Here is a 14,921-nt window from a genome sequence, read left to right as displayed (position 1 = left end):
CTTCCAGTGAGAGTGGGTGAGCCCAGGTTAGTGCCCAGGGATCTTTTGCCATGTCACTCTGACTAGGTACTGGGTAGCGATCTGAGGAGGAGCTGATGAGGATTTGATGAGGATCTGATGACGATCTGATGAGGAGCTGATGAGGTGCTGATGAGGAGCTGATGAGGAGCTGATGTTTATTGTCTTGTCACATCCGTATTTATACCAGCCGATTTTAATCCTGTCAATTTCTATTACAAAGGTTAGGGCGTTTCTTATCTCCATTCCAGGGAGTAAAGATTATGTAGCTTAACTACCCGCCTGGCACTTAATTAAGGGGTTGTATCCCCTCCCTAACCTCAGGGAAAGATCCCCACCTGGGGAAACAACCTTTCTCGGAGAGGTGACCTTGGTTAAAACACATGGCGCTAAAGAGAGCAAACATATTAAGAACAATATGCTATATATGCCAGGTCCCTTGAAACATATGCTGTGCAGATGTTTCTTTCCTGCAGCGACTGTGTCAAGCAGCAAGGATGGACCGGCTCCCGGCACTCACAGGCGTGTTGGCAGATGTGAAAGCGATTCTGTTCACTCGACAAGGTGGGTGGTATTACGTCAGAAGTGAGGGGAGCTGAATTCTGGTTCCCCTCGGCCTCGAAGTAATTTGTTCCATGCATTTGGCCTCATCACTTACTCTCTGTTAGGTCTCCGTTTCTTGTGTTTTAAATAATGGGATAGGATAATGCTCTCCAAGGTGTTGCTCAACTCAAAAACCTCATCACTTTAATACTGACGGGGCATTTATTCAGCTACCACATATTTGTTGGGTCCTTCCCACATTCTAGACCCTGTGCTACATGCAGGCAAAAAGAGGCTTTGGACGATGGGCATATAGATCAATGGAAGAGAAATAAATCCAGAAATAAGCCTGTACATCTCCCGTCAATTGATTTTTCAATAAGGATGGGAAGACTGTTTAATGGAGAATAGTCTTCAGCGAGTGATGCTGGGACAACTGGGGTCCTGTATGCAAAATAATTAAATTGGACCCCTACCTCACACTATATAAAGTGAGTCAGAGATCTAAATATAAGAGCTAAAAGTATAAAACTCGTAAAGAAAATGGGGGTAATTCTTTGTGACCTTGGACTGGGTAGTGGTGTTTTAGCTTTGACATCAACGGCAAAAGCAACCAATTAAAAATTAATAAATTGGGCTTTATCAAAATTTAAAAAAAACTTTGATGTGTCAAAGAACACTATTAAGAAGGTGAAAAGATGATCCACAGAATGGGAGAAAATATTTGCAAACCGTATTCTCTATATATAGAAGCCTAAGCGACCGGCCGACCGATGAATAATCTCAGAGGGAAGGGGGGAGGGCGGGAAGAGATGAACCAAAGATCTTACATGCATACTAGAGGCCTGGTGCACAGATTCGTGCACCAGTGGGGTCCCTCGGCCTGGCCTGCGGGGATCGGGCTGAAACCAGCTCTCTGACATCCTCCGAGGCGTCCAGGATTGCGAGATGGAGGCGTGCATGAGGCATCCCATTGATGTTTCTCTATCTCTTCCTCTCCCTTCCTTTCTCTCTCAAATCAATAAATGCATATATATATATATATATATATATATATATATATATATATATATAAATTTAAATTCTTTATTGTTTAAAGTATTACAGTATTACATATGTCTCCCCCCCCCCCATTGACCTCTCCCTGGCCGTTCCCCCCCAAAAGCATATTTAAAAAAAAAAGTGTCGGTGAGGCTAGGAAGACTTTGGGACCCTCATACATGCTGTTGGGACTGCACAGTGCACGCTGCCTTGGAAAAGAGTTAGCTCCTGAAACACTTCAGTATCGAGTTAGCATCTGACCCAGAAGCTGACTCCTGTTCAGCTTCCTCTGCTAACAGATCACCAGGCTAGAATATTCCTGTTCTTCCTCCAGTCTCCGAGGTACATGCCATTCTTGCATGTTTATGATTATTGCCTCTTCTGGGCATTTTTTCCCCTTTAGAGTAGAAACTTCCTGACTACTCTTAGGTCAGCTAAGTTCTCTCCTGTGACTCCATAAACCCCAGGTGCTCTCCACAGCCACGACGATCTGTTTACACGTCTCTCCCTCATTACAAATCAAGCTCTTCAGGAACTAAGATTGGATTTTACTCTTGGTTGCAGCATCGTATATGAGACATGGGTGATAATACTCATTAAATGTTAATTGAGTTGAACTCCTAATCTCTTCACCTGCATTCCTGCAATTTCTACTTAAGGTTTTGTCTCTCCCTGGCAATCAATACATCTTATGTAAAGTAACAAAACCCTTTGAGAATCTAATGAAAGCAAGTGTACCCTAAATTTCCATCATAGAACTAATGCAGCCTAAAATTACTATATCACTTTATGGTTTCTCCCCCTGGAATACATCCTCTGTGGTCGTAGGGACCATGTCAGTCTCGTACATTTTTGTGTACTTTAATATAACCTTACACATGGTAGGACCTTAATAAATACTTATTGCATATGAATGGGTACCCTACCTCCTCCCCAGTTGAGAGCAATGCACTTATACATAATACAGATAATTTCACAGTCGTTACAAACCTTAGACTTTGGATCTCTGCTCTACTGTCATCAGACTCATCTTTCTAAAATGAGACTTTTATTAATGAAAAGGTCAGTCAGACTCCTGTGCCAGATCTAAGATAGGCTCTGGGGCTACACAGGTGAAGAAGAACATCACTCCTGCTTTTTATGGAATTTAGAAGTAGAGAGGATGAGGAGCGTCAGTCTCCTTGAGAAGGTCAGGGAAAGCTTCCCTGAGGACATCCGATATCTCCGAGGGGATTTTCAAAAACTGTATCGCTCACAGCTGCCTTTGTCCTTATCAGCTGGCAAAACCCCGGGCTGCGGCCAGGAAGTCGGTAGCTCCCAGAGGGTGCTCTTGGCTGTCCTGTGGCCGCCCTCACTCCGAGTAACTCGAACATTTACTGCGACCGAAGGGGTAACTTTGGGATTTGAATCTAATTCTCTACTAGAGAAAGAGTATTTTTAGATTACCCATCGGCCGAGATGCCTGGAAGGAGAAGTCAGCAGCATCCTACATCTTTACTGAAGCCCGTGCCAGTTTCTGCTGTCTGTGGTTTGATTTTGGTTGGGTTGACGATGGAATCAGGTGGCATGAGCACTTAGTACTAAAATAGTATATAATTTATGTATTTTTTCTGTTTATTTTCTCCTTCGTTCCCATTTGAATGTTAAGCTCCATGAGAACAGGAATTTTTCAGGTTTGTTCTGTAAATGTTTGTTGAATGAATACTTAGGATGTCTTTGGTGGTCTTAACCAAGTAGTTTAAGTAAAATAGTGAGGATAGAAGCTGGTTTACCTGGTTGAGGATAGCCTTGGCTGGTAACTCAGAATCAAGCAGGAATAGGTTTTTCCCCATTTGAAAACAAATGACTTTTCCCCATTTGAAAAAGTTTGGTAAAGAGAATATTTACGAAAATTTTCTTCTTAGTCACTTTTGTTTCTTTTTACTTACTGGTAGCTTGTGAAATCCTTTTAAAATTCACATGTCTTTAGGTTTCTTTTTTTGTAATTTATATAAGTTTTATAATTTATTACTGTAAGTCATATAATCACAACTTCTTATGGCTCTTTCGATTTTTAGAGAAAATGAAAAATTTAGGAATTCCCTTCTTCAACCTAAATGCAGCTGTGAAATGGTATTAATAAATGGTTTTAGACCTTAGATCAATTTTGTTTTTTGAAATGACTGAGCAAATGTGCACCAAAGTAAATATATGTGTAAATGACTTTACATTATTCAAAATTCTAGAATTAGACATCTGTCTAATGGATGCTGTTCTAAATGTTGCTAAATGATTAAGAGTAATTAAAAGGTTAAATATAAGCTGAAGAAAGCTTTGAATTTTGAAATGTTTGCAACAGCAAGTAATCTGACTGATGTAGACATTTTTGTCAAAGTTGAAAAAGTTAGAGCTAATTAATTTCTTGGGAGACATATGATGAAATTGTAGGTGTGATAACATATTTGAGTAACATATGGTACTTATGGGGTACCTTTCTAATGACTGAGCAGCCATTTAAATATAGACTTTTTTGGTATTTTTCTTTCATTTCCCTTCTTACTGAATTTTTTAAAACTAATTTTGTTTTCTAGAGGTGAGTAGTCAGGATTTAATGACTTATATTTAAAACATTACCATGAATTTGTAATTCTAGTCTAAGTGGCACACATTTTAATAAAAAGTTTTCTTAAAACTATAGCCAATGCCCAGCTGGTGTGGCTCAGTGGTTGAGTGTTGACCTATGAAGCAGGAGGTCACGGTTCAATCCCCGCTCAGGGCACATGCCCGGGTTGCAGGCTAGATCCCCAGTGTGGGGCGTGCAGGAGGCAGCCGATCAATGATTCTCTCTCATCATTGATGTTTCTCTCTCTCCCTCTCCCTCTCCCTTCCTCTCTGAAATCAATTAAAAAAACAAACAAAAAAAAACTATAGCCAATCAATTTCCCCTTAGCATATGCACATATTATGCTTATATGACTAAGTAAATCCAATTATGGAAGTAGACCCTCTCTACACGTTGTTCAGCTCAGATTATCCTAGACTGAGGACCAAAAAATGTGAGGTGGCCATCTTTGTTTTACAGCACAGATAGGTGCATATTTTAAAAATTTAGCTGTATTTTCCCCTTATAAAGATTCACTGTTTGCATTTTGCCTAATTTCCTTCCTTCCATTCTTGCTTTCTGAATATTGCTTGATTATGACAACAGATTAAAAAGAGAATTAGCCATTGTTATTAAAATATTATCTAACACCTTCCTAGAGGAAACTTTAAGTTAAGGATTTTTCAAATAGAAGCAATTAAGTAGTGAATTACAGTTTTCATCTTTTTAAAGTTGAATTTTAGCGCAATTCCTATGATTATAATCTGGCGTATAAGTCTAACCTTTCCTAACTGTCGTTCAAAAATATGCACATGAAGTGAGAGTTCCGGATGGAACCTGAGGTGCTTGCTCCAGAGGCAGCACTGGAGGGGTCACGTGACCTGCTCTCGGTCTCAGCATTCTGCCAAGTAGACTGATGAGTGGGAAAGGCAGTGAAACTCTGCTTTGCAGGTCTTCTGGTATTAAAGCAACAGTATTCATGTTTAAAATGAAATCAGCTGAGCCCAGCAGGCATGGCTCAGGGGTTGAGCTTTGACCTCTGAACCAGGAGGTCACAGTTGGATTCATAGTCCAGGCACATGCCAGGGTTGAGGGCTCGAGCCCCAGTAGGGGGCCTGCAGGAGGCAGCTGATCAGTGATTCTCTCTCATCATTGATCTTTCTCTCTCCCCCTTCCCTTCCTCTCTGAAATCAATAAAAAAAATATTAAGAAAAAATAAAATGAAATGTGCTGAAAGGGAATATAATTTTAGACCTCAAAGGAAAGTTGATGTATAAATTGTAGAATTATTAAGGAGATAACTATAACATTTCTTTGGTTTCTACTCTGGACACTGTTCCGAATATTACTGTATTTTTTAATATACTTACTTTAAAATTTTGCTTACACTAGTTAGAGGGTCTAAGATGTCTAGAAATCTCCCAAATTGATTTACTAAACTTTTTTGATATTACCATAATTGTTTTCAATTAAATTTGAGTATCCTCCGAAGAATTTTGGTATGACACCTGTTCTATGGATTCTTCCTCGTCTAAAGCTGTTGTGAAATTTTCCTTGTCAGCTGACATGCTTTTAGCCAATGACGACAAATGCAGATATCCATGAGGGGGCTGCTGGAGTATTTTGTTCACATGGGCTTTGAACTCAAGCTATAAGTAAAATCGGTGAATTTTAAGTACTTCACAGTAAAACACTACTCATTCATTTAATCAAATTTGTAAAACTTGGATTAATACCTAATTATCTGTGAACACACTCTGTTTTAAGGATAGCAGGGTTCCCTGAAATGTAGCTTACCAGTTTGAAAGATGGCTTTAGGGGTTTGTTCTGGGGCTATCAACTTTAAATAATTTAATTGGCTAGATTGTTAATAGTGATTAGAATTTCCAGAAACAAAATCCTGGCGGATAGGCTATTCATTTTTTAAAACATATGGCTGTTTCAGTGGAGTGAAATGATGATTTAGAAATGAACTGGTTTGTTTTATTCATTATCAACAAGAATAAAATAAACTTGAAGTCATATCAATTTTCTTTATTAAAGTAATAACTCCATGCAGTTCTGTGTAGCTACTGGGCAATATTTAATGAAGGTTGGAAAGATGGTAAGTTTTATTCAGTAGGAAATTTGATATTTGATTTGATTTCATAGTTGAGTAATTACACTTAGAAATAGCATATTTTTTGCTTCTATAAGTTGTTAAAATATTTTCTATTTGGATAAATCTTAGTAAATGTAGATATCAGATCCATAAGTCAACAGTAAGATTCACTAGAAATAGTTGGCTCCAATCCCGAATGCTTGGTTCATCCTAGAGATGTTTCTGGAACAGTGAGCAAATGATTGGGGAAGATTACAAGATTCACGTTTAAATACAGTGTCAGCAGGCTTTACCTTGCCACGCATCATCTTCATCGCCAGACAACCATTCACAGGTCTTATTTGTTTCCTGTAACTGCTCAGTAAGTCTCGAAGGGGCTCTGATTGGAAAGAAGGGTCTGAGAGAAAGGCGTCCAGAGTCTTGTTAACGGTGTGGAAAGCAGTCCGTTTCGTGGAGCGCGATGGGCTCCGTCACGTGGAAGCACTTTTGTGGATGCGTCATAACCGTCTGAGGAGAGTGGATCACTGATGATGCGTACGTCGGATAAAAGAGAGAAGTCTGACATCACCTTTTCTCCGAGTGCCCTGCTCCCGTCAGATGGCATGTTAGCTGGATCAAGTCATTGCAAGGGAGTCTCAAAGTTGGCAATTAAAAAACATACAGTATATTCATTGTTTATGATGTTATTTTAGCATTTTCTGTTGACAAGGACAGTTTCAAGAACAGATGAGCAGCCTTCTAACCCGAGAAGAAACGATTATGTTTTGCCTCTAAGAATGAGAGAACAATTTTAATAAGCACATTTTTAAGTCTATCCATTTTACATAATTTAGTCCCTAAATACATGCCAGGGCTTCTCAGAAATTCAGAATCACTATGAGGATATTAAACTTACTCTTTGGAAATTTGGGGGAAACTGTAGAGGCTTTATTCGTTTAAAATTACCAGGTATACTGACAAAAATCTGTTATTTTGACTTTTAGAAACTGTCCTAGCATCATAATTTCTTATGAGATACTGATTTGATTTGAATTAATATCAATAGTTCAGCCAACACAGTCACCAGGGAGGTGAGGGCATGAGTGGGGGAGTGGACAATGGGGGGATAAGGACACATATGTAATACCTTAATCAATAAAGAAGGAAAAAATAATAAAATAGTTCAGCCAAGAAGGATTCTAGGATAAAGGAACCAAAATTCTGTGCATTTGGGCTTCGACAATAAAATACTTCTGTGTTAAATGTACCCATTGAGTTCTCATTTTTGATCATTGTAGTTTTCAATTCTAGAATTCATATTTGTGTCTTTCAAATCCACCCTGTCACTCATTGAGTTTTATATTTCACTGCTGAAAATTTCAAGTTTCATCATATCCTTGGACATGTCAAGCCTAGTTGTTTTATTCTCACTGTCTGCTCCTTTCAGTATCTGAAATCCCAGTAGGTCTCTTTTTGTCATTTGTTGTTTCTGTAGGTTTTTGCTTCTGGGGTCTTGGCTCATCATGTGCCGGTTATAAGCACTGGCCCTAACCGGTTTGGCTCCGTGGGGAGAGTGTCGGCCTGCGGACTGAAGGGTCCCGGGTTTGATTCTGGTTAAGGTCACATACCTTGGTTGCAGGCTCCTCCCTGGCCCGGGCCCTGGTCGGAGCTCATGCAGGAGGCAACCAATCAATGTGTCTCTCTCACATCGACGTTTCTCTGTGTCTCCCCCTCTCCCTTCCATTCTCTCTCTAAAATAAAAATATCATTGGAAAAAATATTCTCAGGTGAAGATTAAAAAATAAGTAAATAAATACTGCTGTTTCTCATCGTTCATAGTAGCTAGTTTATAGAAAGTGGCTACAAATCCTAAATCATTGCTTCTATGGAAAATACAGGATTAGGTTCCTGAAGGCTTCAACATTTTCACCGCCTGATTGATACATGGCCTTTTCTGTGTGTGTTTCTGCTTAAAGATACTTTATTAAATATGTATTATTGATTCATTAACATCGAACTCACAGCCAACCACACTGTAGCTCATGCCTGAGTGCGCTACACAGCACTTAGGCCGTTTTAAACAGCAAAGTCACTAACAAAAAACACAAAAGTGTGAACGACGGGCACTGAGTGTCCTGTGGAAAGGACACTCGTGTTTACAATAGGGAAGCTGCAGCAAGAGAGCAGAATAGTCTTCCTGCGTTTCACCTGGGCACGCGGGCGGCGGGCGATGCACCTTCTTTGCAGCTCTGCGCATGTCTGCAGTGGCTGCAGGAGCATCCTGTGTACTGATTTTTGGATTAGACATAAGTTGCAGGGAGGAGGCAGACCTGCCAGGCAGAACCCAGGGGCAGTGGGAAATGACTCTGTGTGCTGGACATGGTGCTTGAAGATTATTTGTAGGAATCTGAAGCCTTATGTGATGTTATCTTCCCAAAGCGGTTTTACCTTGTGTCTGCCCAGTGCTCAGGGGAGCAAGCCAGGAGCCCCTCTGGCTGATGCCGTCCTTGGGTACTTTATCCGAAACCGCGGCCCCCCAACGCTGCTCTCCCTCCCTCCAGTCCGTGTCTGACGTCCTCCCACTGCTTACTGCTCCCCCACCAACGTGGGAACCCCGGAGAGAGTGGGTTTTCTCCCCTTTCCCTGCCGTGTTCCTTGGCTCTAAACCCTGCTGCTTCTCGTTATCCAGGTAGCTGCGAGCTCCACTTCTAAGAGGCCCCGAGTTCGCCTCATAGATCCCTGCCCCGGTTCTGGGATGAGTGTGTCCCAGGGAAGCCGGTTCGTTTTGAGGAAGCGAATGATGTTTAGAGCCCAAATCTGGGCAGGAGTTGTGTTTGTCATACTGGGTTTCACTGTTTCCCAGGCCTGTCACAGAGCAGAGCACTCAGTATGAGTTGAATGAACAACAGATGAATGAAATGTATTGTTAGAACCTATTTAATTAAGAGATTGAATTGTCAGATAAGCCTCTATCAAAATTCCAATAGGGAATGGAAGTGTAAGAACCTCCACAATTTATTTATATTCTGAAATAATTTCAGACTCTCAGAGAAGTTATACGAATAACTCAGAAGGGTCTTTTTCTGGATTCATTTTAGTGTAAGATGCTCCATTACCCCTGAGCACTCTGGTGGATTTTTATTATAAAACAAGGCCATTCTTCTGTCTGAGAACAGTATGACTATTAAGTCAAGACATTAATATTGACACATCAGTCACTGCCATCTAATTGTCAGGTGCCATTCCTATTTTGCCAGGTCCCCCAATAATGCCTCTCATTGAAAAATTCTCCCCCAAGAGCTTGCATTGTGTGTGGTTGTCGGTCTCGAGCCTCCGTTACTCTGGCTTAGCTCCCGTGTTTACTTTTCTGACCTCGATGCCTTTGACCATGACTTGCCACTGATTGTGCAGAACAGCCTCAACTGGGGTCGTCGGATGCTTCACCGTGGGGGTCAGGGTGTACGCTGAGGCAGCAGCATCACAGAAGCGACGCTGTGTTCTTGTGTCCCCAGAGGGTAGGGCTCAATTTTAATTCATCCCCTTCCTAAGCGATGGTACCTGGGTCACTCGATCAGTGCCTGCCAGTTCCCTGCACTGTGAGGCACCCTTTCCCTCTCGTCAGCATCATTCCGTAGGGAGATCATTCGAGATTATGTAAGTGTCAGGTTCCCGTCAGTGGGCACCAGTTGGCGTTAGTGGTTATCGATGTTTCTTGCCTGATTTAATTGTGACTAAGATGGGTATCAAACGATGATTTTCTAATTCTGTTATTTTTCCTAAATGTATTCTTTGTGGTGCTGCTATAGGAATTCATTTATGTCAGATGGGTTCACAGATTCTTGTTTCATTCAATAGTTATAATAATTCTTTATTGTTAGTGTGTATTTTGATGCTCAGGTGGATTCAGAAGTTGATCAGTGAGAACCCCTTCAAACCTCTGTGGGCTCGAGCATGTCTCCACATTCTTTGAGCTCCACTTGTAAGGTGTTCCAGACTCACCTCATAGAATCCCTGCCCCAGCCCTGGAATCAGCTGTGTTCCAAGGAAGCCGGTTCCTTTTGATATAGGGAATATACTTTAGAGCCGAAATCTGGGCACTAGTTGTGTTCGTCATATTGGGTATCACTGTTCTCAGGCCTTTGCTGTAAACAGCTAGGAAATCGTATATGTATATGCGTGCGTATACATTGATATTTATACTAGAGGCCCAGTGCATGACATTCGTGCACAGGGAGGGTCCCTCAGCCCAGCCTGCACCCTCTTGTAGTCTGGGACCCCTCAGGATGTTCAACTCCTGGCAGGCGGACATCCCACGAGGAGTCCTTAGCGCTCTCCCGCCACTGCCTCTGTGCTTGCTAGCAGTGAGCCCAGCTTCTGGCTGAGCGGTGCTCCTGCTGTGGGAGCACACTGACCACCAGGGGGCAGCTCCTGCGTTGAGCATCTGTCCCCTGGTGGTCAATGTGTGTAATAGCAACCGGTTGTTCCACCATTTGGTCCATTTGCATGTTAGCTTTTTAAAAAAATATTTTTATTGATTTCAAAGAGGAAGGGTTGAGGGAATGAGAGAAACATCAATGATGAGAGAGAATCACTGATTGGCTGCCTCCTGCACGCCCTCTACTGGGCATCAAGCCCGCAACCCAGGCATGTGTCCTTGACAGGAATCGAACCCGGGACCCTCAGTTCTCAGACTGACGCTCTATCCACTGAGCCAAACCAGCAAGGGCTGCATGTCAGCCTTTTATAATATAGGATTAACTTCTGCGTCTGTATATTGAGAACTGAGTTTATATCAATCTCTGATTCCTGTTTAACACTACAGAGTTCATTCTAGTTCCACCCTTTCTATATTTATAACTTTCAGTGAGAAATTTGGGCACGACTATCTTCAATATTACTACTTATTGATCAGTCTCTTGCATGGAACCAATTTTTCTCTGAATCCTATGGCCACTTTTCAGGCTCAATCCCCTCACTCAACTTCCCCACTGCAGTGCCGCAGATTCCTAACCCATGGCCAGGAAGAGACTCGCCTTCACATGTGAATGCTCTCTTTGGAATTCTATAACCGTGAATTATAAGCTTTTAGGAGAAATTGCCACATAATAAGAGACTCTTAGTGTTTGAGTAACTACACATCTTTGCTAGGTGCAGGGTGTGGATAAGTCGTAGACTCTTAATCTGGTCTTCATGAACATTGCTTGCTATGATCTGAACGCATCTAATGGCTAACTTGAAACAAAGCTTGTTATAATAAAATCATACTTTATAAGAAAATTGGAGACTTCTGAGAGTTTTCTTTATAATTTAATTTAGATTCTGGTAATATGGAGAACATTAACATGAAGCTCATTGAGCTAATAGTTTTGCTCTTTTACCAGCTCATCTCTCAATATATCATCAATTGGAGCATTTCAAAGGTTTACTTACACTTTAACCCTTAATTTCCAGTCTTTCACGTGGGTTTACAAATGTGACCAAAGGCAGGAAGGAGCAGTAGAAGAAGAGTTAGTAAAGGATCTTGAGTGATGCATTTACTCATTAACTTGGCAAATATTTATTGACTGTCTCATACACATCCGTTCTGTTCTGCTGGGAAGATGGTGAGTCAAAATAGACGGAGTTCTCGCCCTCATCAAATAGGCTTTCTCAGCCCGAGCACTGTGGACCAGGTATTTCCTCTTTGCTATGGAAGGCCGTCTTGTGCATCGTGGGGTGTTTAGCAGCATTTCTGGCTCCTACTCCCTAGACAAGCGGTCACCAACCTTTCGGACCTCACGGACTACCAGTGGTCTGCGGACCACCGGTTGGTGACCGCTGCACTAGACAACAGCAACCTCCCTTCCATTCCAGATATTCTCAAATGTCCACAGGGGGCGGGCAGGGAGCAAAATCAGCGTCCTAGTTGAGTGCCACCACTCAGAGAGCTTAAAATAAGTGAAGATCCAGGTACTAAACAGCCAATTATTCCAAAATATGCTATAAATATGAATACACACACACACACACACACACACACAATGGTATATACAACAATCAACTGTGGTAAGTGCTAATTAAGAAAAGTACGGACAGCCATGAGGCTATAATGGAGAAATTAGTAACTCCATTTTGAATTTGGAGTTTAAACAGATAAACATTTTTATTGAGTATATATTTCAGACTTGATGTGAGAAAAGAAAAGAAACTTAAGTGTTTCTTGTAGCGTATGTACTTGCTAGTTGCATACTGGTGTGCGTCACCCAAGCTAAGACCCTTTAAGAGAGGAAGAGCCTACGATTACTAACTAAGCCGGCACCACAGGCAGCAATGAGGCAAACGCTGCCTCCAGACTCCCATAACCTACTTCCAAGCTCCTACTCAGGGAAAAAGACCCACAGATGAAGCACAGAGACTGATTCAAGGCAACGTATCAATTAAGTGCTAAGCTATGTCATGTCATTAACATTGATACTTCAATCACTGCCATCTACTCGTCAGGCCCCATTTAGATTAGTAGTAGCACAAGGAGGGGGTGGTGCCTTGTGATTTCTGCATCTTGACGAAGGTTTCCCGGAGAAAGATTGGAATCTGATTCCTCAGCTTAGTCTTGGAGGGTCTCTGTATGTGACTCAACTGCTCCTGTTTGGTCCTCACCTCCTGCTGCTTTCCCTCCTCACCTGTGGAAGAGTGTGAACATGATAGAGCAGACAGCAGAGAGCCACCGAGTCTTGATGGGGAATGTAACGTGATGCAATGGTTATAGCTCCTGGAAGGAAACATCCCTTTCTCCACCAGCCAGGATGGTAGCAACCTTGCCTCACAGAAGAACAATAACATGCAACCATCAGGTGTATATACTGAAGGAAAAGGTGTATCTTAAACCAAGCATCTATACATCTCCAATAAAAAACTGATTGCCTAGGATCATTTTCATACCAACAGCTTTATATTTCCTGGTTCTCATCTTACACGGTGCTTTTATAATTCCTTCCACGACTTACAACACCATAAATTATACATGTAAGTTAGTAGTCATGCTATTTGAAAATCTGAATTACCTTTCTAAAGGCTTAGGTATGTCTTTTCACTTACTCCGTTGAGTCAGTTTGCCACCTTCTGTTGCCTGCTGAGGTCAGATGTTGGTGGAGGGAAGATTGTGAGTTTGAAATATGGGCATTTGGGGAGTGGAAGGTAGATCAAGATGGTATGACAGGGCGGGAGAGGCATGGAGACCTTGAAACTGGTAGAGGTAACAGCAGGATGTGGGAGGAAAGTATATATTGGGAAGGGACGTAGGACCTATGCCAAAGGGACGCTTGCCTGCTTCAAATATTTGCTTTTAGTCAATTCTGTGTCTGGGGTGAAGGTTAAAAGCTTTAATTTCCTCCCAGCCAGCGTGGCGAACCTATGACACGCGTGTCAGAGGTGACTTGACACGCGAACTCATTTTTTTGGTTGGTTTTTCTTTGTTAAATGGCATTTAAATATATAAAATAAATACCAAAAATATAAATCTTTGTTTTACTATGGTTGCAAAGATCAAAAAATTTCTATATGTGACACAGCACCAGAGTTAAGTTAGGGTTTTTCAAAATGCTGACACGCCGAGCTCAAAAGGTTCGCCATCACTGGACTAGGAGGTTGAAGCTCAATTCCCTGTAAAGGCACAGGCCCTTGTTGCAGGCTTCATCCCCAGTGGGGGGCGTGCAGGAGGCAACCGATCAGTGATTCTCCCTCATCATTGATGTTTCTGAGATAAATAAAAATATATTTAAAACAACAACAACTTCTATTTCCTTTTCCCCAGCCTTCCATTCCAGCGACCTAGATTTAAGGCTAGTTTAGCTGGTACCGACTCGTACTGTTTAACTGAGTAAAATAGACCCTTGTGCTGACATCCTCAAATGTAACAACTCTGGTATTATTCTCCAGAACACAGCATTCAAAGTACCTAAAAGCTATCAGTGAACTTAGAGAGGATAAGCTATTTACCAACCCCGGGACTACCTGCAAGTGTTTCTGTCATTTAAACATTTATTTATTACTAAATCATGCTTATTTATTAAAAAAAATCAAGTTTATTTGAGGTTCTCTCTAATATGACTCAACTGTTAAAAAACACCACATCTAAGACGTGTGCGTAGTTGAAATGAGGTTGTTTTAGAAAATTACATTTTGGCAAGTGGTTAATCCTTAATAAGGAATAATTGTTTTATCTATTTTAGGGAAAAATTAATTTAACAGACCTATTATTATGTGAAATTTAGGTAATGAACATGGGCAGTACATAATTTCCGTGACATTTATAGCATCGACCACAAAAAAGACGGAATTAGTATCATCAGATACAAAGGATGTTCATTTCAGAACCAAAGCTGCTTGGAAAGCGCTGCTCGCGGTCACTGCAGTGGGCTCCACAGATCGGGGCCAAATGCCGCCTCACGTGTCTTCCTGCAGGTACCTCTCGGGCTCATCTGCTGGATTTTGGAGAAGTTTCATGATTTTTTGTACTTTCCAGTATGGAGTAGATTTTTCTTCTCAGCTGAACGTGTTCTGTCATCCAGCGATTTTTGGGTTTTGTACCAGAAGGAGAAAAACTTCCAGTTCTGTGAAATCATAGAGCAGAGCCTCCCAGCGAGCACTGGTTCCCACCCTGCACTGGGCTGGTTCAGCAGC

The 14,921-nt window shown here is 41.5% G+C and overlaps 1 protein-coding gene across 2 annotated transcripts in view; it reads left to right on the top strand.

Moving 5' to 3' along the window:
* AKT3 (AKT serine/threonine kinase 3) overlaps window positions 1–14,921 on the top strand; it is a 238,032-nt gene that overhangs the window by 85,539 nt on the left and 137,572 nt on the right. The window lies entirely within an intron of this gene.

Source organism: Myotis lucifugus, unplaced genomic scaffold (genome assembly GCF_000147115.1).
Source record: "Myotis lucifugus unplaced genomic scaffold, Myoluc2.0 scaffold_432, whole genome shotgun sequence".
NCBI lineage: Eukaryota > Metazoa > Chordata > Mammalia > Chiroptera > Vespertilionidae > Myotis > Myotis lucifugus.
This window is presented reverse-complemented; position numbering and strand designations above follow the sequence as displayed.